The following is a 21,708-nucleotide window of genomic DNA, read 5'->3' as shown; positions in this document are numbered from 1 at the left end:
TAAAATCTTTATTAGATGCTTCTAGCACATCAGTGTGCCTTCTTTGAAGGATCCAACCCACATTTGGATGTATAAGGATATAGAAGGATCCCTTGGCTCTATAGTCCCATCATACTCAAATACATATTCGTGGGCAGCATTGAATTTTAAGCCCTTCACATTCATAGATCACAATGGAGGAGTTTATGATTTTCATCCCTTCTCCATGCAAATGCCGGGATGCTCTTCCTTCTAACTAGCATTTGGAATGAGAAACATGAGTGGAATTCTTTTTTTTTCTCTCATGTTCTCTTGGAGAATATAAGGAGAAATGAGGGAAATGAAGGCTCAGAGATTCTGTATCTCAACATACAAAATTGTCCACCCTTGGTACTTTCAGCCTTGGGGCATGGAACAGACCTGGCCAGAATGGCCCCAGCTAACAGGAAGGAATGGAAGAAGCTCTCAACAGCTCTTGTCAAGATCTAAAAGGGTGAATTTGTTCTCCATCTGTGATAAGATGAGGTCTCATTTCAGGTTCATAGTTTCTTTAAAATTTGAACAAGGTGACCTTTAGAAGATCCAGGACTTCTTCTTCCTCTGAACCTTCCCAAACTGCACGTTGTCTTTAAGAATCAGGTCAAGGATGACCTCCTTCCCATATAACTGACCCCATGGGAATCCATCTATTTCGCAGTCCTTCCAGTGGACACCTTGTCAATCAGCTGCACGCATTTTCTGTAAGTAGCTGTAGATTATCTTTCAGCTACCTCAGATGTAGATGCTATTTTGTGTATGAGTCAAATAGTCCTGAGGGCAAATAATCCTTCTTAGTTACTGATTGTCATAATAATTCATACAACTTTATGTTTAAAAACACATGATGTGAATAAGAAGGACATAAAGTTGTGTCCTCTATGCAAATATCATCCTTCTGACTTGCCCCTAGGATACTTGAAATTTCTACGAGTAGTCATTAAGAGATTTCTGACCTAAGGCATTGATCTTTACTGGGAGAAAGGACATAATTGTGAACTATACATATTCATTCAGTTAATTACTCAAAGATTTCTACTGTGCAGTTCTTGTACAAGGCATACACACTGCTGGGTGACGTGGGGTGTGATGCAAAGTGACTCCATTGCCTTTGCAATCCAGGAGTGTGGTTGTCATCTCTCGTTCTCACCAATATCTGGTTCTCTTCACCTTGGGGGTGGGGTGGGGGGCACGTGGTAGGGTGGGTGGGGGGGCACGTGGTAGGGTGGGTTGCATCTGCTGCCTCCTTGTCTTGGGGGCAGGGCATGTGACGAATTTGTTAATGAGTTGTGACAAGTAGTCCTGTGTGTTACTTCCAGGTTGGAGCACTTACATGCTAATGTGAGACCCTCTTTATGCCTGGTGACAAGCAGAGTGTGAGGTGGTAGCTGCTCCATTAACCTGGCCCCTGAGTGACTGCCATTAGCTGAACCCATCAGTGATGGAAGTCAAAACGAAGACACGAGGAAGACAAAAGCCTTTCCTGTCAAAAACCCTGGGGGTCATTGATGCTGCAGCATGGCCTCGCCTCCTTTGATTGATACAGGAAGCTTATCCTTGTAAGACAGGAACAAAATGTGAGCATAAGTGACTGTAATACAAGGAAGAAAGTTCTAAGGAAGACATAGCAGGATTCTTACAGGAGAGATGTCTCAATGTGTAGACTCTCAGTGGAAGCCCAAGGAAAGAAGTGGGCTAGGAACAGTTTAGAGAAAAACAGCGATTCAGAAAAGAGTCTTCCAGAAACTGTTTGAGCCCAGGTCTGCAGGGAGAGCAAACATTCATAGAATGTTCATAGAGAACAATTCAGATTGAATCACAACTTACACTACTAATAACAAGCTGCCCTTTATCCTGCACATTCACCATGCGCCTGGTTATGTGCTAAGTGGTTTGAGTTCATTATTGAACTGACCTGCTTGATGTCCCTGGAGGTAGGTACTACCTCCATCCTAATTCTGTGGTTGAGGAAGACGAGGCTCTGGTGGGTCTTGTAAATTGCTTGAGGTCCCACAGCCAGCTGGTCTCACTGCAGAGACTCAAATCCCAGCCTGACCGCCCAAGGACCCTGCTCTCAGCCACAGGGCTGTTCTGCTTCTCAAAGGAGGCATCTTAGTGGTTGAATCCGGGGGTGGGGAGGAATCTAGAGTTGTGTATTGTTAGCAAGACTCAGTTTATCTGTTAATGCAGCTGCAGCGCTGCTACCGTGCGGGAAGTGAGCCTGTCCAGGATGGGAGCCGGGAGGTGAGCTGTGCTGGGGGGACGCCAGGTGCAGAGGCAGAGTGTGGGCCCATGAGGGGGCGCCGTGCGCCTTCAGACTACAAGGTTGCGGTTGGCCTTTGTTTTCCAAGACCCTCCTGAAGTCTAAAACTTCTAGAAGACACTGCAGGAAACAGCTCTGCCTCCAGGTGTCTTGAAAACTGAGTTTCCTTTCACCGACCTTCACTCTACCCTGGTCCTCCCTTTATTTTTATGACCATCTCCCGTCCCATCTACCGGTTTTGGACATGAAATTTCCATGAGACATTTGACCCTTCAGTTTGGGTTTTAAAAGCCAGCCAGCAGTAATTTCCAGCTGCAATTTTTGAATCAACTCCAGCTAGACAGATGTAACTTCTCTTCTGGGCCTCTTCATATACCCCAGAATAACTCACCACCATCAATTTCACCTCCACAATTTGGCTTATGCTTTTTTTCTCTGCTGACTCAAGTCCTCCTTCTTGGTTAAGGATGCATCTCTCAATTCAGAACTCTACAGCATCTCTCCTTTCTTGGTCAACAATCTCCTCTCCTTCAAACAGACCCTAAGCTCCTTGAGGGCAGGCACCACGCCTTCTGCTTCACTCGCAGAACTTTATACAGTCCTGGGGATATGCCAAGGGCTCAGTAAAGGCCTCAGCTGCCCCAAGGGCATTTGTTTCCATCCTTTCTGATCCCATGGACTGCCATATTCTTCTTCTTACTTTTCTGTGTAACCAGTAAAACACTGTAACATCTGAATCAGCTCATTTGAACCCCTCTTGCTTTGGGGCCATTGAGTTTGAAGGCCTTTAAGTCAGTCATGGGTCTGGGCTACAGCTTCATAATTCTCTAGCTAAGGTAGCTTGGGGGAATCACTTGAATGGTCATCTCAGTTCTCACATCTGCAAAATGAGAAGATAGTGATGGCAACCATGTTCTATGCGAGGATGGATGATATACAAAATATCTGGCATGTGACACAGGTTGGATATCCTGGGTTTTTTTTTAACCCTCCTCCCTTCTTCTATTACACTTTCAAGTCTCACTGGAAGGAACTTGTTTCTTCCTCATCCACTAAATCTAAATCCACCTCTCCTTCCTCCTGCTGAGTTCCTTTTTTTTTTTTTTTTGCCTGCTTAAACTCAGCATCTCTGCATCTCAGCATCCTGGGAAGAGGGCCTGGCTGGATTTCTAAGGAAGGTTGTGACCACAGGCAGACAGCTCGGTGTGGAGCCAGACGCAGCTCAGTTCCATCGGTGCCCAGCCCTGGGTTCCTGTGCTCCCGGAAACATTATCAAGTTGCAGGGAATTTGGTAGCACTAATCAAACATTTGCTGTGCATCACCTGTAACTGGTGTGTACTTTAAGATAAGGTCTGGCTTCAGATTGGAGGCTGGTGATTAGAGCAGTAAATTAGCCCCACTTTGTGGTTGCAGGTTTTCTTGGCCCACGTAGCACATTGGAGCAGATTTCAGAGTGCAGATGTTTTTCTGCTTTCCCTTTCATCTCTAAGGAGAACAATGACAATATCCTGATGTTACCCTGCCATCCGATTATTCCCATTTTGCTTCTGTGCTTTAGCTCACCAGTCACAAAAGGCAGGCAAAGCTTGTTGGTCATCTTTGCTTCAAGGTGCCATCATGGTGGTATGTATGTGGTTTTTCAGCTGAGTGAGACCATAGTGAAGGTCTTACTCAAATCATAAGGGAGCTTTCACCTTTACTTGAGGATAATTGGCCATTTGGATTTAATCCCATAGGTCAGTCTCACCCCAGCACCCACACAAGTACACACACCTGCCAAGGTCCTCAGTTTCCTGGTGCTTTTCCACTTGAGCATGAGCTGCAAGGCCGGTCAGCCATAGGGCAAATGGCTGGGCAGCTGAGGGGTGGACAGAGCACCTCGTGGGGGCAATTGGGTCCATACCACCCAGCAGAGGGCAGCAGTGCCTAAGAGTCGATCCTAAATCCATCCATTTACTCAGACACAGGCCAAAGCAGGCTGGGGGTGACTTTGGAGCATCCTTGGCAGCCCCATGAGAGTGGGGGATATTTCCTTTGTGAAGCCTGTTGACTGATTCCATACTGAGGAGCACAGAAATCCTAGGGCCACAAAGCCCTCTAGAGAGCAAGGTTTGTTCCTGAATTCCCAGGCTGGTCCTGGAAGTGTCCACACTGCTTTTCGTATTGAAGGTGAAATCATCTGCTGGAGGTAGGGTCAGTATGTCTCAGTCAGCAGAGAAGGTCTACGAGGCTCCTTCAAGATATGACTCCTCTCTTGTGCAGTGGGTCAAGGCCCAGTGGTTTAAGAGGCAAAGGCTTCGGGTTTCAGCCCTCTCGTTTTCAAACAAATGTAATTTGCATCCAATCTCCACCTCTCTATGTAATGCCTATGCTAGCATGTCTTGTAGATAGATTCTTTTCCACCTCTACTCAACCCAGAAAGTCTCTCTAAATTTGTTCATTTTCTGGGAATTTACCCTTGATATTGGTCCTTGTCTTCATATCTACCCAGCAGAAGAATCTCAGATTAAACTCTTTCACCCTTCTCACCTCACCTCACTGTAAGATGCTCCTTGGGGTTGCAGGGAAGAGATGGGCCCTGAAGTGGAGAAAATTAGCCCAGGCAAGCAGAGCCTAGGGCAGCCACCCAAGAATATTTTTCAGAGTGGTCTTCTCTAGACTCCAGCAAGGATAGTGATTTAGACGGTTTGGATTATAGAACAACTTGGGATAAGATTAAGCCTGGATTGAAGGTCTAAACTGGATCAAGAACATCATAAGGGTCTGAACTGCTGGAGGCTGACTCCGAGGAGACTGGGGGAAGTAGAGAAAGCAAGAGAAGTGTGAGTGTAACAAATGCAAATCTTGCCCAGACCAGTTTTGTTTAGGGCCACAAGGGAAACTAGAGAAAAGGCTCCTGTACTGGCTGAAATAGCTTTTTATTGGACAACTGCTAAGCTCATTTCACCTCTCAGCCTCTGGGATTCCATGAGCTGGATGAAGTTTTGAAGCATCATTGCCTGAAATAGCTTCTGTGTGGTCACTGTGTTTTGCACTGGAGCTGAGCTGTTTCAATATACAACAAACTAGTTTCTTCTATTTTCCACAGACAGTCTGCACTGTCTGAAAGTAGCTTTTTATTGGGCGACTGCTAAGCTCATTTCACCTCTCAGCCTCTGGGATTCCATGAGCTGGATGAAGTTTTGAAGCATCATTGGCTGAAATAGCTTCTGTGTGGTCACTGTGTTTTGCACTGGAGCTGCGCTGTTTCAATATACTACAAACTAGTTTCTTCTATTTTCTGCAGACAGTCTGCACTGACCTCCCAGGGGCTTCTGGGAGCTGCATGGCATTATGGGAAAAGCAATAAACTTGGAATCAGGAGACCTGGGTCTTAGTCCTAGTTTTCTTGGGCAAGTCACTTTCCCTCTCTAGTTTGCAATTTACTCTTCTGTCAAAAAAAGACATTGGAATACATCAGGGAAGGCAAGTGTATAGCACAAATGGAGCTAGGCAGTTCATGCCTATAGCACATAAGGCTAAGAGATCATCTTTTCTACTGAATTAGACTCAGAATCCTTTCCAACGTAGCATTTGAAACAGCCATTATTGACCAAATAGAGTTCTTTCTTGAGGCTAAAACTGCTTGCCACCACTGGTTTAGATAATTTTAAAGGTTCTTGCAGTTCTAAACTAAGCTTTATGCAAGACTGTAGTGGCCTTCAAAAAAAGAAAAAACTGATATCTAGCAGTGCTTTTCAAAAGAACCACATGAATTTAAAAAGGAATGTCTGAAAATATTGGTGTTATTTAATCAATTAGAAGTCTTTGAGAAGTGCCTACCAAGTGCCTAGAACTTTCATAAGTTCTTTACAAAGTGATTTGACCTAAAATACTTGTATTTCAGGGGCTAATCACACCTGACTTAAACTCCAAATCATAAGGGAATATGGTTCCTTCCAATAATGCAAGGTAGGTAATCACTTAGTCTCCAGGTGGGAAAAATGGGTTGGGGAGACATAATATAGCCGCTAGGAGAATGGAGCTACTAGTAGCTAGTAACACAGTGGCTAGAATTGTGGAGAATATGGGAGATGTAACACAGTAGCTAGGTGTTTTGCAAACCAAGCCATATAGATTAACTCTAGCAAAAAAAAAATTTTTTTTTATTTGCAAGAAGTCTTCCCTTAACGTTTCAGGTAGAATGAAACCCCACTCTTCTTGACACCCATTGTACTACTCAATATATTCCACCATGTACTATCTTTCCCTTAAAAAGTACAAGCTCTTTGAAGGTAGAACTTGCGTTTAATTCTCCTCTATATCCCCAGCACTGAGCACCAGTATTATGCCCAAATGTTACATGAGTTGAGTTAAAATCACAGTTTTTGTCTCCAGCCAGTCTGCACCTTAAAGAATTTATAGTCCATGTTATTAGATTCCTAAAAAGTTATGCCCGAGACACATTGCAGAAGAAAAAATAAAATATTGACACGAAGGTTGAAATCCCTGTTGGTTCAGGTAAGGATCTAAAAGCAAAGGAAACAGATTAGATCCAGCCCTGTGTCTTTGTGGCTTACATAGTTTTAGATGACCCCAATCAAGAGATCACAGAAAACTAAACTCAGGAGGTATTTCATTACCTGATCCTTAACTTAACTATAAAGAGGCTTGGTCAAGAATATGTCTCCAATGATGTTTTGATTATAAGAATGTAATTATTTATTAACCAAATATATACCAAACTTCACTATCCAACTGCACTATGTGATAAGATGATCTCAGGCCTGCTTGATTCTGCTTCACCAGAGAGATCAGCTCCAGCTGGTAGAGGAGATAATTCACTGCCCAGTAAGTACAGACTGGCTGCCTTCATCTGTGGTGGGAGGTTTATCAGAAGAGTTCAAGAGCAGCTTCCACAGAGGGCTCAACTATAAAGCTACAGGTAAGATTTTTCTTCTCGGGGGTGATGGCCTAAGAGGGCCCAATAAAACTCAAGAATGTTTGCAGGTCATAGATCGAGGAGCCCAGAGCTGAGCAAGGCAGCCCCGTAGTTAGAAAGCAACCATAGAGTTGACAAAGCATTTCCACACACCTGAGCACTTTTGATCCCTGACCACAATGGTAAGAGTTATTATTTCTATTTTCTAGATGAGGTAACTGATATGTAAGGAGGTTAACAAACAGTTAAATTAACTTTGAGAAAGAAAAAAAGAGAAGGCCCTGACATCTGAAAGCTGGCCTGGCCCTCACAGCTAGGTCATGTTATTCTCCTGATGGATATAAACAATCTTGCTGAACACTAACCTCAGACAAGGTTATTCTGAGACCATGATAAAATGAGACAAAGCAAGGGTATTTTATTATTTTATCTAAACAAGCAAAAACAAGGCCACCATGCCACCCACAAATACTGAAAACCCACTTAGAATGAGTGACATCTACTTCTTTACAAGTAATTCTCACTATACATGAGATTTATTAAGATACCCAGTCATAGACTTTTCCCCTCTTTCTGACAGCACCCAAAGTGGAGCAAACCTTCATTTCCTTGGACCCTGTCTCAAATCATCCAGCCAAGGCCGAGATGCTATGAACGGTTCTCTCCAGCACCCTTTCCTGAGATACCACTTCACCATGATGTGCATCCTTGCTTGATTGAAAGAGTAATAACCCCAACATGTTCAACTACAGGTGTGAGCCTGGTGGTCTTTGGCTGGAGGATATTGACAATTTCCATAAGGTTAAGTGGGTTGCCATGATCACACAGGTGTTAAGGGTGGTCTTGTTCTTTCCTGGGCACTAGACCATTGAGCAAGGTTAACCCCATCAGCAGCATATGCGAGAGGCCTGGAGATTACAGTGGCAGCTACCAGGAGATAATTGAAGGGCACTGGGGGTTTCCTGGAGACTAAATCATCTTAATATTTCCTTTTCAGTCTTCAGTTCGATTTTTCAAATCCCTTTCGCGTCTAACTTTCTTATTTGAGCCATATATTAATGTGCTATTTGGCAGGTGGGATGGAAAGTGGTTTGCATATGGTCTCCTAGCTAGTTAGCAGAGAGCTCCTTTCCTTACCTACCACATACTCCTACCAGTCCCTGAGTAAAATGGAATACCTGCTTAACATTCTTTTTGGCCATGGTCAAGTCCTATGATAACTGAAAAATCAGAGGATGAGAGACTTGGGGGAGGTGAGTTTATCTAAAATGGGCATGAATTTTTAACAAAATTCTACACTTAGTGTAAGCAAATAATTATCAAGCTTCACAAAATTTGATGTACTCATAGGCTTCTTTAAGAGATGGATGGGACTCAGATCATAGAAGGTAACAGTTGAGATAGAGCATAAATAAGGTATTTTGTTCAGGTCTGGGAATCACATTTTAGAGGATCAGTGGGTAGCATGTTTGCAGCACATTTAGAGGTGGGTAATGATTGTGAAGAGTAGCTTTGAAACCAGGTCACAGGAAGAATGGTTGAGGCAATGGGGACAGGGAACGGAGAATAGTTCACATGGTGGAGACGTGTCTTCAGACATGGGAAGGCCATCACATGGAAGAGAAAATAGATTTTCACTGTGTTACTTTGGAGGCAGAATTAGGACCAGTGGGTGGAATTTATAAGAAGCCAACTTTTGGCTCAATATGGGAAGTGCCTTTTTAACATAGAGAACTGTCCAACAATGTAGATGTCAGCAAGCTTACTATTCTTGAGGGAATTAAAGTAGAAGCTGGAAGGGATTTTGTCAAGGACGCCTGAGAGCTGGTCTTGCACTGGGTGGAAGTTTGTATCTGTGACACCTGAGGTTATTCCAGCTAGAATATGCCCATCTGGGTTATTCTAGGCACTAGATGGGATGGGGGGAGGGGTGAAGAATTCAAGGATTAATACAGTGCAGTAACTTTACTATCTTGTGTTTTTGTGTAATCTTTTGCTACCTTGGATTTTAATTTGATTAGCTCTTTTGTCAGGTATCATCTCCCCATCAGATTTATTTGATAAAATTGTATTACACACTGATGTTTTCCAGGCCCTGTGAATACCTTGGTAAAAACAAACAAACAAACAAACAATGGCATGGACCCTTCTCCTAGAGTTTCATCAGGATCTTGAACTTGAAAGCCTTAACTGTATATTCATTAACTCTTTACCTCCCAAAGAGCATCAGTAAAATGTCAGTCCATAAATGTGACTGCACGTGCAAGAATAAACAAGAATTCAGGACAATTGATGTCCAACTCCAGAAACCTGCTGAGTCACCTGCTTCTATCATGTCATCTCAGAATTTTTAAGGAGAAAACTACTTCCAGAAGTCTTTGAAGTCAGTTTTCACTAGATATAGGGGATGGCCATCCAAGTTCAAGTTTAAATGTTTTAACTGCTCTGTAGCTCACAGAGTGTTCTCAAGAAGTAGTTCTCAGGACGTTTTACTCTGGAGATGAGGAATAAAGGACACTGTCATCAGACCTCTTTATCAGTATTTCAGTTCAGTTCAATTCAATTCACTTTTAATAAGAGCCTTTAAGGCAATGTATTAAATCCTCCAGAGAATTCAGAAACAAATAAGATGTAGTCCCAGTCTTAGGAGCTTACTTTCTGGTTTGGAGCCTGCTGATAAATAATTGTAAATTTAAAGTAAAACATCTAAGTGACTTAGGGAAGAAACAAAGAGATGGAAATTACACTAGTTTTAGGGTTTAAGGAAGGAATGGCAATTTCAAGGGAATTTTGAAGGATACATACATTTTTTACAGTAATTGTAGGGGGAGAATATTTTAGGAAGACAGATGAGCTTGAGAAAGCCACTGAGATGGGAGTGTGTGGAATGTCTGTGGAAAACAGTCAAGATCTTTGTAATTGGGAGGCTGAGTAAACAGCGCTTGTGTGCTCACTCAGCTGTGTCTGACTCTTTGCGACCCCATGGACTGTAGCCCACCATGCTCCTCTGTCCATGGAATTTTCCAGGCAAGAATACTAGAGCAGGTTGCCATTTCCTCTTCCAGGGGATCTTCCTGACCCAGGGATCAAACCCACGTCTTCTGCATCCCCTGCACCGAGGTAGATTTTTTACCACTGTGCCACCTGGGAAGCCCCTGAATAGGTAGTGGTGGTGATTTTGTCGTTAAGTCGCGTCCGACTCTTGTGACCCCGTGGACTGTAGCCTGCCAGGCTGAATAGGTAGTGGTGGGAGGTAAAAGCCAGAGGATGAGGCCATAGAAGACAGAGACTTGGGCCCCCGACCAAGGGTTTCTTTTAAGTTTTGTAGGTAAAGGAGAATCATGGAAAGCTTTTATGCAGTGAAGAGGGATAATCAGAGCCATAACAAAGAAAAGGTGCAACTGGCAGCTTTGTATGGATTGAAAGTGAGAGTGACAAGGCAGGTGTCTAAGAGGGAGAAAAGAGCCAGATGAAAGGACGGGCGCATGAAGCGGAAAGAAAGAGAGGAATCTGAGCCGAGATGCTGAGGAGGGGGAATCTACAAAGTTTAAGCTTTGGAATAAATGTGGCGAGGAAGGAAAGGGAAGGATGGTGGCGGGGGAAGGCTCGGGGTAAGAGCAAATAGGAAGGGCTGTATTTTAGACAGCGGTTTTAGGTGCTGCTAAGACTCCAGGCTGACCGTTTAGTTGGCAGTTGATTCGAAGCCAGTGTCCAAAGCTTGGGAGAGGACTTGGGATTAGTATCAGGAATTTGCAAGTCATCTGGGTAGAAGCCAATATTATATAAAAAAAGATGCAATCATCCAGGGATTGAGGTAAAGATTCTCAGTGATTTGGGGGAATGTCTGTGTTTAGGGATGAGAAGGTAGTAAAAAACAAACAAAAAAGATGGAAAGTGAGGTTTGTGATAAAAAAAAGTTGAGCAGATGACAGTAACCAGAAGAGACATTTCAAGAAAGGCAGGTTGGTGGTCAGTAGTTCCAACCAGAAATAGCTCTGAGGTTTGGCAGTTACTGATGTTCTCGAGTTCTTTAGAAAATAGCATCAGCACCTAGGGGAGGAAGCAGCCAGATTGCATGGGGCTGTTCGCGCAGTGGATCCAGTGACAGGAGTCACATTTCCAAGGAGTAAGAAAGTGAAGGAACATTTTGAGGATAACATGAGTGACACAGTGTTTTATTAAAATAGGACACATTTTTTAGGGAACAGTGTATACAGAGGAGAAGCTAAACATATAAGCAAGAGTTGTAGAGGTTTCTTACTGAACTGATGATCAGGAATCAGGTATGAGGCTGCTGCTCCTCTTCCACAGGTAACTGGCTTGTACACCTAGCTCTGAAGCCCTGTTGCAGGTGGCTCATGCATCCTTTGCTCTTGGGATGCTCCCACCCTGTGCCCACCCACATACTGCCACTGAGAATTGTCTTTAAAGGTCCCCTCTGTCAGGGACTTCCCTGGTGGCTCAGATGGTAAAGCATCTGCCTACAATGTGGGACACCCGGGTTTGATCCCTGGGTTGGGAAGATCCCCTAGAGAAGGAAATACCAACCCACTCCAGTACTCTTGCCTGGAAAATTCCATGGATGGGGGGTCTGGTAGGCTGTCCACAGGGTCGCAGAGTTGGACACGACTGAGTGATTTCACTCACTCACTCACTGGCAAGAATCTCTCTGTTCTCTGAATCTCTGTTGCATCAACTATATAGCTGGCCAGTTTAGCCTGAAATGATTTTCTTTACTGAATGTGTTTTTGTTTCCAACTAGACTGGTGAGGGTTAGAAAAAGTTTTATACTTCCTTTGATTTTTAGTAACTCCTCACAGAATGTGAGAACACAGCAGGTGCTCAATAAGATCTTAGACTCATAGAGTTAAGTTGAGAAAGTGCAACTACCTCATTTCCCTGATGCAGAAACTGAAGTGTGCAGAGGTTTTTATGACTTCATTTACTTACTCTGTCTGAGCATGTTTTTGTGGCAGATACTGAGCAAAGTGCTCAAGGTTTCAGGAGACAAAAGGATTCATAATCTAGCCTGGAAGAGAGACATGTAGACAGCTCAGCAAAGTATAAATTGTACAAAGGAAAAGGGTGGTTTGTACAATCTGAAAAATGAGGCATGCATGCATGCTAAGTATCTTCAGTCATGTCCGACCCTATGGACTGTAGCCCATCAGGCTCCTCTGTCCGTGGGGATTCTCCAGGCCAGAATACTGGAGTGGGTTGCCGCGCCCTCCTCAAGGGGATCTTTCTGACCCAAGGATATAACCCTCGTCTCTTGTAAGTCTCCTGTGTTGGCAGGCTGGTTCTTTACCATTAGCGCCATCTGGGAAGCCCCAAACATGAGGAGAGGCTCTTAATTCAATCTGAGTAGTGAGGTCAAGTCCAGAAAATGCATCAGAGGGGAGCAGCAGTTTGCCCTGTGCCTTAAATATGGAGAACTTAAGGCTTGCTAGTGTCCCTGCTGGGGTGTGGCCCAAACCTCCCAGACCACACTGGCTCTCTTCCTCTCTGGGCAATGGTTAAGTGTCTGACTGAGCAACCAGTGGTTCTGTCCCTGGCCACAGTTTCCCACCCTGCCCAGGCCAGGTATGTGAACAGGGACTGCTGCTTGTCAGAAATTTGGGTGATAGAAGGAGCTTCTAAGGAAGGGGAAGAGAATGATGGAAGTGCCTAAGATTGGCAAGAGAGCCTGGGATAAAAGGGAAGGGGTTAAGAAAATGTGGTTATGGATTACTCACAAAGCCTGTCCTACACTTCCCCAGAGCTGGTGGTTCAGCAGCACTTTTAAAACTGAAGTTGTGTGTGTATGCGTGTTTAAGACTCTTTCTACTTCAACAGCAAAGGACTCAACCCTATCCAAGGGCTGTATCTTTTGGTTAGCTCACAAATGACATGTTATTTGGGACCAGATGTTTTTGATCCGAGTTCCCCAGTTTTCTGCCTTGCAGTCCCTGGAAGTTGGTTCTCTAGATTAGAAGTCCAGATCAGCAAGAGGAGCTCAATCAAGAGAAAGAGAAGGCAGAGGAGAGAGAGCTAAAGACAATTCCACACGGAATTGCACATGGAAGACTGCATTTTAGAAACAAAAGCCTGATCAGCAGGAGGTGATGTTGATCCATTGTTGGCATCTCAAGAAGGGCTGAGGCTGGGAATCTGCCACTGGCTTTTGACCACTGACAGCACAGGACGCCCATGTAGGGGCTGCCACATGTCTCTCAACTTCCAACTCCTCATCCTTAATGTGAGAGGTGGTTGGGGAGTGTAGGGATCAAATAGTCTCTGAGATCCTTTCCAACTCTGGTGGTCTCCAGATTTCTAATTGGAATCCCAGGAAGAAAGCAGTTTGTCAGTCTCTCTTTTCACCTCAAGAGGAGTCAGAAAATATTTGGCTCTGGCTCATTAGCATGGGAAGTGGTGGCCCACAAACATCACAGTCGAGATATTAATAGATTATTCCAAATGTTATATTTGCATAGACGCACCACTCATTATGCAGATTGCCAATTATGAACTGTTTGTTCTTTCTTTCAGGGGAGAAGTTTATTTGCAAACTGCATGAGGTGACTTTGGGCAGCACGGAAACAAGGCATCACCCAGGAGTTCTGTGCACAGGGCACTCTGCGATGACCCGCGCTTGACAAGCTCTTAAAGAGCCAGGTGAAGTTTGCCAATGAATGCCAGCTAGAAAGGCGATGAGAAGGAAATCCGTGATGGAATTTAAGGACAAGGGCTGAGTTAAGAAGGTCTTGAGATTAGAGGGATTAGACGCCTAGTGGTAGTGGCACTGGTCGTAAAGAACCCGTCTGCCAGTGCAGGAGACCGAAGAGATGCAGATTCGATCCCTGGGTTGGGAAAGTCCCCTGAAGGAGGGCATGGCAACCCACTCCAGTATTCTTGCCTGGAAAATCCCCATGGACAGAGCAAACTGGTGGGCTACCATCCATGGGGTCGCAAAGAGTTGGACATGACTAAAGCGACTTAGCATGCACATGTAAAAGAGAAGTAGGTTTGCTCTAAATTCCCTGGGTTAGGAAAACCCCTGGAGGAAGAAATGGCAACCCATTCCAGTATTCTTGTGTGGATAATCCCATAGACAGAGGAGGCTGATGGGCTACAATCCACTGGGTCACAAAGAGTTGGACATGACCAAGTGACTAACACACACATATGCAGGCACAACCCCAAATGGGCTCAGTCCTTTTGGGCCACAGGACTTCTCCTGATGGAGCTGGGCAAGGATCAGGTCCCCTTCTCACATGTCAAAAAACTCCAGATTTTATAATCACCTGCAACTTATTGAACACTAATCTGTAGGGGTACTGTCTGAAGTCATTTACTTGGGTTATCTCATTGAACTGTGTAGCTATTAGGTGATAGGGAAGCTTAGAGAATTTACATTTGCTCCTATGCTGACTGGTATTTGATCACAGGCTATCTGATCCCAGAGCCTGTGCCCTTAGCCACTACACTTCTATATTCTACTCTTCCTTGCACACTTAATAATTTGATCATGGGTCATTTTTCTCAGGGCCATATATAAACCCGAGACAGAATTCTGAGGGCATTAAGATATAGGAGCATCTAATATAGTATCCCAATTGTCCTCTATTAGACTTCAGCATTCCACTTAAGCCTCTAAATCTGAGAGTTGCCTGGAATTGGCTCCAGAGGGAGCATGCAGGTGATTAATGAGTTTTTAAGAGGGGAAATGAGGGAGGAATGGAAGAACTGTTTGCCATGAAGAAAAAGAGGCTGAGAAGGTGACTGTAGCTAACGTTGGAATGAATAAAATCATAGACTCTTGGAAGAAGAAGAAAGTTTGGAAGTCACCTTATCTGATGTCATACACAGTGCAGGAACTGGAGAGCTCTGAGCTGAATAATGTAAATGTGCAAAGAGGTGGGAAAGTCTGTTTTCTCCTTATAGGAAGTCAGGGAGGGTTGAAATCAGTTAATGTCTTCACTGACTGTATATGTATGTGCCCAAACCTGGGCAGGATGTCATAGGGCACACACAGTCTGTTTTGAGAGATGAACTGGTATAGTTGGGTTTCAAGACCTAAACATGAAATAGACTTCACAAGAGAGTCTACTAGTGACAGAAGTATAGTCTGGAGCTATTCTGTCTAAGCTGATGACCACTAGCCACGTGTGTCTATAGAGCATTTGAAATCCGACTAGTTCAAATTGTGCTATAAATTTAAAGCTAAATACTGGATTTCAAAGATTAGATTCAATAAATATTATTAAATTTAATTTTATCTCTTTTAAGCTTTCTTATATGTGGCTACTAGAAAATTTAAAATGACATAGGCGGCTCAAATTATATCTCTATTGGACGGTGCTGATCTAGATTAGATACCAGCTGTCTAGGGTATAGTTAGTCCATGGACAAATAGAAGAGGCCTCACCTAGGAACTTGTCAGAAATGCAGCCCCCACTCCCGATTCTGATTTCACTGAGTCAGAATCTGCATGCTATAGAACCCCATACTTGATTTGTATGCACACTGGAGTTTGAGAAGCCCTAGACACTACCAGTGTTCCACATTTCCTTTGTGGGTTGATCTTTTCAAGTATTCACACTTCAACAAAGTTAGTTCTGAGAAGCACTACCTGAATGACCAAGAATAAGGTCCTTCCTGAGTCTATACCTTAGATTATTCACCTATAATGAAAAATCAGCTGCAGTAGATGCTCTTAAAATCATCTGCAGCCCTGTCTATAATTATAGTGCAAAAGTTTTATTATCTGCTAGAAGTTAATTGTCCACTATAACATTTAATTTTAGAATCTCTGGTTCCTAAAGTCTTACTTAAGAAGATAGTAAAAGAAAAGTGAAAGTCACCCAGGCTCAGTTGTGTCTGACTCTTTGTGACCCCATGGATTGTAGCCCGCCAGGCTCCTCTGTCCATGAAATTCTCCAGGCAAGAATATTGGAGTTGGGTAGCCATTCCCTTCTCCAGGGGATCTTCCAGATCCAGAGATTGAACCCAGTCTCTTACATTGCAGGCAGATTCTTTACTGTCTGAGCCACCAGGGAAGCCCATCTAAGAAGATAATATTCTTCCCATCTCTTCAAGAACATTTGTTAACTGTGTATCAGTTAAACCTGTCTCATGTCCTTTTAAAAACTTCATTTCAATATTCATGCTTATCAATGAATTTACTTGTAAAGCAAGCACCAAATATATGCATTGAGTAAAGAAAACAGTCAGATTCAAAGGTATCCATTATTTACAACTGAACATCTTCTCTGGGCTAGATCTGCAAAACGAGCATTTATTGACTCTCAGAAGATAGACAGTAAGCAAACATTATGGGAAGCAGAAGAACACAAGGGTAACAAGAGAGTATCTCAAATCAGAAGGACTGGGATTTGTATCCAGGTTCTGCCTATATATGTAATTATAGATAAGTCCTTTGACCTAGCTAAGCCTCATTTTGTTTCTCTGAAAAGGATTAAATAATGTCACTATTTATTCGTTCAATAAATTGTATAAGGGTTAAGTTGTTTTAGTATAGTTTTAGTGCTTAATAGATATTGGTTATTATTATTATCATTAATAGTTGAGACTAATATAGAGTGTGACCAGGTAGGATAAGTGTGAAAAGAGCCTTAGGACAGGAGCTACTAATTATAGTTGAACATCACAACAGGGTTTCCCTGGTGGCTCAGTCGGTAAAGAATCTGCCTGCAGTGTGGGAGACTTCTGCTTGATCCCTGGGTTAGGAAGTTCCCCTGGAGGAGGTTATGGCAACCCACTCCAGTTTTCTTGTCTGGAGAATCCCCATAGTCAGAGGAGCCTGGCAGGCTACAGTCCATGGGGTCACAAAGAATCAGACACGAGCGACTAAGCACACATCACATCAGAGAGGTGTAACCTGCAGTTATCTCACAAGTACTCTAAGACTTGGAGACATGGGTGAGACATGGAATACAAAAGTCCTCGATGTGTCTGGAGAATGAGAGAGAGGCTAGCTTTGTGAACCCAAGTGGACAGGTGGAATTATGGTTGTAAAGGAAGATTGGGTCATCCTTGGTTGTGGAAACATTAGGAGAGGTATTTCGGGGCTACGAGATAAAAAAATTGGAACTGGCAATGAGAAAATGGGTGTCTAACTGCCCAAACTGAATGCAGAGTCCCTTTACCTTTGTGGGTGTTGTTTTGCTTTGGGGACGACAGCTTATTCCGTCAGCCCATCTCTCTGGCCTGTCCTCCCCCACCCAGCCACTGGCAGTCATTTCTCACTCCCACGCTGACATTTCCCTGAGACTCATTTCATGCTATTTCTTCATGGGGGCATCTGGGCTGACAATGCAAAGAGCCTTTTCCCACAGAATTGAGAGGAATTTCTGATTATGCGCAGGGATGTTGGCCACCATGAGGTCTTGCACTGTTTCCATCCAGCCTCCCGCGATGATGGCGTACCCCTCTCCCCCTCCCACTCCATCCCTGCTTTCTCCCTGGGAACTTTTTGCTCCCTCTGGGAATGATTTCTCAAGATACTCTCCTGTTTCCAAGCTTCTCTCTCTCCAGCCAGACTGATGGGCCCCACGCAAAGCATGCTCTTTTTGGGGACCGGCTTGTGAGCCCTGCAAACACTTCGTTGGTGGCTACCCTGTCATTTCCATATCTGGAACTCTGTGCCTGACAGAAAAGGTTGAGTGAACACACATATATTTTGGGTCTTTCTTCAGAAAAGTTCTTTTGAATATGCAGAACAAAGTGAGGGCTACATTTATCTCTGACCTTTTCCGGCTCTTTCTTGCATCTGTTAAGGGAAAAACAGTCCTCCGAGCTCCTCAGCCTCCCCTCCCTGGGAGCAGATAATAGAGTTGCATTCACTTCGTCACCAGCTCTCATTCCTCAGGCCTGCCGGAATCTTTCCCCATGGCTGATTCTCCTTGGGGTTTGGGGGTCCAGGGAAAATAAAATGGGTTCCTTGGGGAGCACTGAGGTGGGGGCTCCTGCCATAGGTTGAGCCTTTAAATCTTTTTTCCATGAAGCCAACTGACCCCCCCTTGCTAACTCTTGTGTGTTTCCCAGCAGAGTCCTCTCTGATCTGGACAAAGAATGTGTCTCCAGAACAGGGAAGGAAAAGATGGAGAAAGCACCAGTTCACTCTCCACAGACCAATCAGAGGAAAACTCAGTCCACAGAGTTTTACCAACAGGGGGACCCAGGGGGATCTCTTGAGGAAAGAGCCACCTCTACACATTCTTGCCATTTCTTATCACTTCCAAGGGGAACAGCTATTACATGGGAGAAAGAATGCTTGGACTTTGTTATCAGGAGTCTTGGGTTTGATTCTTATCAAGCCTTTTACAAGGTCACACAGTGGACTGTAAGCTTCACAAAGAGTCCTGGTATCTTCTCAGCTTCCCCTTGTATCTTAGAGCTTAGCCCTGTGCCAGCTGCATGGTAGGTACTTACTCATGAAACATGATCTACAGCAAGTTCATACATAAGATATATGTATACACACATACACACATACTCATAGCTTTGCTTACACTATTAAAATAGATTAAATGAATGCACTATGAACAATGTAGTACAATAATGATTCTAACATGAAACTAAGCTTACCCTCCACTAGAACTCTATCCTTCAGTCAATCAATCCATACATGAAATACTCATCTTGGATTCTTGACATTTCAGCATTAAATGTATGATATCTCTTTGGTATGAAGCCTTATGTTTTCCTAATGTGCTGTGCCTAGTTGCTCAGTCGTGTCCAACTCTTTGCAACCCCATGGACTGTAGCCTGCCAAGCTCCTCTGTCCATGGGATTCTTCAGGCAAGAATACTGGAGTGGGTTGCCATGCCCTCCTCCAGGGGTCTTCCCAATCCAGGGATCGAACTCAGGTTCGATTGAAGCATAGGAGGCCCAAAACTGTCTTAGGTTCAACATTTGCTCAGTTTCATGTATTCTTAAGTGGAGATAATAAACCCAACTTCCAACTACTTAACAAGGGAAAGATTATAAAAGTCATGTGCCTAATGCGACAGGAAATATGCTATGGATCCTCCCTTCAATCTCACCATAGACACAATCAACTCCACAATCAACTCCATCTCAGTCAGACTCCTCATGGCTGAAACCCAGAAAAAAAGCTAACAACGACTCCAAGGGACCAAGATTTCTCAGCTCCCAGTAAGCAAGGAGGCTATCTTAAGCATTCTACTATTTTAAGTATTATCTTTTCCCTCCCACACTCCCAATGAAAACAAAACTCAATAGCAACAAGCCAAAGTACACAATTAAAGGCAATGGATAACTATAAGTGTGGGGATAGTACTCTTTTGGGAGGCCTTGCTCATTAACACTGCATATAAGATCTGCAAAAATTCTTCAGGGCCTTTTATTCAAGTTAAGAGTTAGGGTTAAGGAAGCATGTGTCTCTCCATCCCTCCCAAGTTCAATTTGCTGGCAGGATGTGTCTGTGTCCCTGACCTCCTGGATCCCCACCATATGAGTGAAAAATGGCAGTGCACAGAGCTCCAAGGGGACATACAGGATCACAGCCATCTAGATATTTCTGATCTGAGGTGTCAATCAGCGAGCTTAAGATTTGCCACTGATTAATCAGAAAGAATATTAAGCCTTTAGTGTCTTTCTCTAGACAAAGACCTGCCACTTTGCTCTGATTACAATTCTTCAACAGGGAGCCAGAAGTAATTTGAGCCAAGATAGCCTCTGATAGCTGGAGAAGGGAATGGCAACCCACTCCAGTATTCTTGCCTGGAGAATCCGATGGACAGAGGAGCTGGAGGCTACAGTCCATGGGGTAGCAAAGAGTCAGACACAACAAAAGCAACTGAGCACAGAGCATAGCCTCTGATAGCAGTGGCCCTGGGAAGAGGAAAAGCTGATGAACCCATTCAGTGGGTGGGTGGGGAAAGAAAGCTCTGATGTGCTGGTTTCCTTGGTGTAAATACTTTCATCATGGCCAACTTCAAGCTGCCGATGTGAAGCTGGAGAAAGATGAACATACTTGGCTTGGTATGAGCCAGCTCTAGCACACCACTGGGAGGGTGACCTTTGCAAGGCCACAGGGTCACTAAAATGTCAAACCACAGAGTGGTGACGTGATGTTCCAGCCTGCTTGCTCCCTGATTGGTCAGCTTGTCATTTAAAATGGAAAGAAGGTAAACCTTTTTCTTAAAAAATTATTTATTAAAACTTTTTTGAAGGAAAGGCAGACTGCCATATGCGGCACATCATTTGGATGTGTCTGGAGCCTTGGAAGCCTGACTACCTACATTCTCCTACAAAAGGACTTCAAGAACTTGTCTGGAGTTTCTAGCCAGGGAGCACAGTTACTTGTCTACCCTTAACCGAAGAACTGTCCTCCTCTTATCAGGGAAAGTCGGCCTCTCTGACGGAGCACGCGGTTTTGGGAGGGACACACATAGAGCACTAAGGGAGGGAGGGAAGGGACACTACCTAGACAACCAGATTAACTGAATCAACCCTGAAGACCCATGGGGTGACAGGTGCTGCAGCCAGATCACCCTCAGCCAAGGATGCTGATTTTTCACACACAGATTCCATGCCAGGTTCAGCTGGTTTCTGAGACCCCAAAATCAAAAAGAAGAATATATTGAAGGAAAGGGCCTCATTCTCCCTATATCCTATAGAAAACTTTGTTTTGTCTTATATATGTGAAATCTTGGGGAATTTTCCCCAAACACATAGCTACCGCCTTGTTCTGGGACCTCAGTCAAGTCATTTTCCTTTCCTGGGTTGTTGTTTTTGCATCTGTAAAATATGGAGGGTGCATTACAGTATCTCCCAAGTCTCTCATAGTTCTAACGTTCCTCAATCCAAACCTGAAAACCCCAAAGCTATGAATCCAAGATATAAAAGACAAGTAAAAATTTCCAAAGAAATACCTTTTATTGTTTACATGCAGCTGGGTGACCAGTTCCCTGCCCCTCTGCCAAATGGAACTGTGATTCTGACAGGTTTTACTCCTTCTCCCCACTCAGGGCCTCAGTGTGCTATGTGATTTGAAAGGCTATCAGCAAGTCCCAGCCTTTGTCCTTCAACTGCCCTCCCACTGCCCCGGCACTTGGCCTGACCTTCTACCTTTGCAGGTGATCTGTGTTCCACTCTTCCCATTCTGAAGTGCATAGACCCCTCTGATGAAGCAGATGGAAGCTCTCAGTAGCCACAAATGCTTTTGTATTGATAAATATTCCACTAGGTACCAGCTGAGCCAATTTTCTCAATAATGAGGGAGACACACCAGGTATGTATGTGTGGTGGAGGTGGGAAAGTAGGAGATGAAGATTCAGGCTCAGTTTCTGTGAAGTGGAGATGTGTCCTGGGCATAAGGCTGCAGCCAGCTAGTTACCCTGGACAGCCAGAGGCCAGCTCATGGGCAACTTCTGGGGAGAAGGCGAGAGGAAGGTGCTATAGGAAGAAAAATGATCCTGAAGTAAAAGGTAGAAAAGTGACAGACAGCTCCCTAGCTCACAGCTTGCTGATATCCTTGTA

The 21,708-nt window shown here is 44.0% G+C and overlaps 1 long non-coding RNA gene across 5 annotated transcripts; it reads left to right on the top strand.

Moving 5' to 3' along the window:
* Positions 1-4,130: 4,130 nt before the first annotated feature.
* LOC129635853 (uncharacterized) lies at positions 4,131-21,431 on the top strand. 5 transcript variants are annotated; one of them, XR_008706494.1, is made up of 6 exons: positions 4,131-4,467; positions 6,166-6,230; positions 7,068-7,203; positions 7,781-7,952; positions 13,729-13,854; positions 21,306-21,431. It is a non-coding gene; the product is annotated as an uncharacterized LOC129635853 (long non-coding RNA). The 5 variants fall into 5 exon arrangements; XR_008706491.1 differs by lacking the exon at positions 21,306-21,431 and adding an exon at positions 18,250-18,869 and having other exon boundaries at positions 4,132-4,467; XR_008706492.1 differs by lacking the exon at positions 21,306-21,431 and adding an exon at positions 16,208-16,413 and having other exon boundaries at positions 4,133-4,388.
* Positions 21,432-21,708: the final 277 nt, after the last annotated feature.

Source organism: Bubalus kerabau, chromosome 21, assembly GCF_029407905.1.
Source record: "Bubalus kerabau isolate K-KA32 ecotype Philippines breed swamp buffalo chromosome 21, PCC_UOA_SB_1v2, whole genome shotgun sequence".
Classification (NCBI taxonomy): Eukaryota; Metazoa; Chordata; class Mammalia; order Artiodactyla; family Bovidae; genus Bubalus; species Bubalus kerabau.
The sequence above is the reverse complement of the archived record's forward strand: the minus strand, read 5'-3'. Positions and strand labels throughout refer to the sequence as shown.